This window comes from Mastomys coucha, chromosome X (genome assembly GCF_008632895.1).
Source record: "Mastomys coucha isolate ucsf_1 chromosome X, UCSF_Mcou_1, whole genome shotgun sequence".
Lineage (NCBI taxonomy): Eukaryota > Metazoa > Chordata > Mammalia > Rodentia > Muridae > Mastomys > Mastomys coucha.
In genome coordinates, this window is record NC_045030.1 from 102478947 (window position 1) to 102482531 (window position 3585).

The following is a 3585-nucleotide window of genomic DNA, read 5'->3' on the forward strand; positions in this document are numbered from 1 at the left end:
AGTACATGACTGAGAATGAGGATTTTACTTGACTTTGTCCTGGGATAAGTCTCTCATTCTGTGAGCTTAAGTGCCCTATCCACAATGCTGGAGGCAATTAGTTAGAATGGCTTAACATTCCAAGCCAGGGTTTGACTAGGATTTTGGAACATTGGTGAAGGTCAGAGAGCAATGTCTGAATTTTCTCTTTCTTGTTGTAAAGAAACGATATCTTGGTGGGCCCCTAGCACACAAGTATGAGGACATATCTGGGCTACCTGAGTTTGGGGTGCCAGGCAACAATGCGGAGACAGGAGACTGACTTTCCTTGAAGTTTACGCCTCAAATACTGCCATCACGCAAAGTGTGCATGGCACACCACCACCAAGGAAAGTTTGGATTAAAAGTAATGTGTTTGCATGACAAGTTGATGAGGCAGAATTCAGACAGAATCCAGAGACATCTGAAAGAGAGGCCTCAGGGCATGCTTGTGGGTGGTGGTGGGGGTTATCTTGATTGTATTCATTGAAGTGGATTCGTTCATTATGGGCAATACCATTCCCTAAATGGGATGCCGGGCTGCATAAGTGGAGAAAGTGCGGAGCAGCAAGCAGTGACTGCATTCATCCCCACTTCCCATTGCCGGTGTGGTATGACCAGCTGCTTCCAGCTCCTTGAGTTCCCTGCCACGATGGACTGTACCTTGAACTTTGAACCTAAAACAAACCGTTTCTTCCTTAATTTGCTTCTGTTGCAGCCTTTTAGCATCATAACAAGCAAAGAAACTTAAGGTACTGCTACAGAGTGTGTCTAAGGTCCGTATGATCAACTTGGGGCAGTTTATTAAGACTTTGTCTCAAAATAAAAGGAAAAGGGGAACTGGAACCTGGGGGTATGGTTCAGTAGTAATTTGTATTTGGGTTGGAGGTGTAGGTCAGCTGGTAGAATGCTTGCCTAGCATGCACAAAGCCCCAATTCAGTTCCAAGTATAGTACGTACTGGGTATGGTGGTAGAGCTCTACAGTCCCAGCACCTGGGTGGAGGAAGCAAGAGGATCAGGAATCCAAGGTCATCCTCGACTGTAAAGCAAGTTTGAGAGCAGCATGAGCTACATGTTGACCTTGTCAGAAAGAGAGAGGGAGCGGAAGAGACCGTGAGTGTGAGTGACCTGAGTGTACAGTTCATTAGTCACAGTGCTACCATTGCTTGCCTAGCACCCGTGTGGCCCTAGATTCAGTCTTCAGCATTGAAGACAAACAGCCATTCTGCCCGGCAGTGGTGGCATACGCCTTTAATCCCAGCACTTGGGAGGCAGAGGAAGGTGGATTTCTGAGTTCAAGGCCTGTTTGGTCTACAGAGTGAATTCCAGGACAGCCAGGGCTATACAGAGAAACCCTGTCTCGAGCCCCCTACCCACCCACCCCCCAAAAAACCCTGACAAATAGCATTCTGTAAGAATTACCTGTTTATAAGGAATTCTCGATGGAATATTGTGCCTTATTTTAGATTTTTTATGACTGTTTACCTACATGTATGTTTTTGTTTTTTGAGACAGGGTTTCTCTATGTAGCCCTGGCTGTCCTGGAACTCACTCTGTAGACTAGGCTGGCCTTGAACTCAGAAATCGGCCTGTCTCTGTCTCCCATACCTACATGTATGTTTGTGCACTATGTGTGTAGATGATTGTGAACTGGCATGTGGGTGCTGGGAACTGAACCTAGGTTTTCTCCAAGCGCTTTTTAAAAACAAACAAACAAAAAAAAACAAAAACAAACCAAAAAAAAACAGGGTCTTACTATGTAGCCCTGGCCTAGAATTCATTATGTGATCAGGCTGGCCTTGAACTTATAGGGAATCCGCCTGTCTCTGCCTCTGCTGCCAAGTATTCTTAACTTTGGAGCCCTATCTCCAGCCCTGAGTGTTGTGTTTTAATCTTTCTTTTCTTTGTTTTCTTTTGAGCAGTACTGGGGATTGAACCCAGGACCTCATGCGTACTGGACTCATATTTATTTAGTAGCATACTGTCTTGTGATTCTGGGTAGTGGCAGCAAGCCCCAGTTCCCATTCTGCCATATGATCTCCAGGGGAAGCAGCCAGTACTCTATAGTGCGTTCTGTTGCTGAAGTATGGTATCTAGTAGGTTAATGTTACTTGAGTTTTGGAGGCAGGGTTGCATATAACCCAGAAGGGCCTCAAACTATGTAGCTGATGATGTCCTTGAACTCCTAAACCTGTCTCTACTTCCCAAGGGCTGGGATTATAGGTGTGGGCAACCACTCCCAGTTTAAGTTAGGCTTCTTAAAATCCAATTTTGATTTGTAGTTGTTTTAAGTTACAGTGGATTCCACATTAGTCCCCCTTCTCATTTCTATTAGACAGTACATACAAGCCATTTTGTTTGCAAACCTGTAGCTTATTCTAATTTCCCAAGTCCATTAATACAACCTGGTGTTGGGACAGAAACCTTCTCTTAGTGAACCCAGGCCTCCCAGGTAACCAAGCCCCTAAGAGGGCTGTGGCACACATATGTTATCAGGCAAGCAGGACAAGAACACACCTGGTGCCCCCTGCCACCTGGGAGTTGGTAACAGCCTGACCACTGTCATGTTGCTGGGTCACATTAACCAAGCCCCACTCCCCTGCCCAGAGAAAGCCATCCCCGCCCGTGTAGCTTAAGTCATGAATGTCTTCCTTCCCTCTCTAGAGAAACTTACTCCTGCTGTGTGGTCATCATTAATAAGCCTTTTTTTTTTTTTTGGCCTGAAAAGACAAGCCATCTTCACACCTATATCAACCTCTCCCAATCATTCCCAGGTTGGGGCTAGTTGCTTAATGTTTCCTAGGCGGGCTTGCTGGCACACACCTTAACACCAGATGCTCAAAGACAAAGGAGAGTAGGAAGGCAGCCAGGTGTAGTGGTTCACCCCTTATAGTCGTCCCAGCTATCTGGGTCGACTTCTGAAAACAAACATCTGCGTGGCAGTTTACCAAAGCAAGGACAGCAGAATTTTAACAAGCAGAAATGGAGCTTGTTTCCCTAGGTGATTTGTATTTGACACTCTGACCTTTTTAAATAGGTTCCAAATAGAAGATCTTCCCCATACCAGTGTCAAGTGCTGTTGATAGAACACAGTTCTAGCCTCAAAGAGGGTTAAGAGACACTTTCTTTTGGATCCATATGTGAGGGGCTATGGCCCAGGAATAGAGACCCAGGTTTGCCCAGATACATTTCCAATGGGATTGGGTAACAGTCCCAGTTAAGTTTTATAGTAAGGGAACAAAGAGAGGCAGGTTATAATAAAGGGAAATCTCTGAAGGGTTCTTAGCCTTCTAACAACATTCTTAGCCTTCAGTTGATGGAACCTAGTGTGCTACTAATAAGTTCCAAAAGGTTTTACCTGATATCACAAGTCACAAGCATCAGACAAAGGTGGGCTAGGGTTAGTTATAAAAAAGACTAACAAATTTTAATTAACATTTCCACAGTCACTTAAGTTGTCAAGGTAAGGTGCAGTCCTGTATTTTGAGAATGTCTGTTCACAATGGAAGATACCTATAATCCCAGCAATTGAAAAGCTGAGGCAGGCCTAGGTTACATATTGAGGT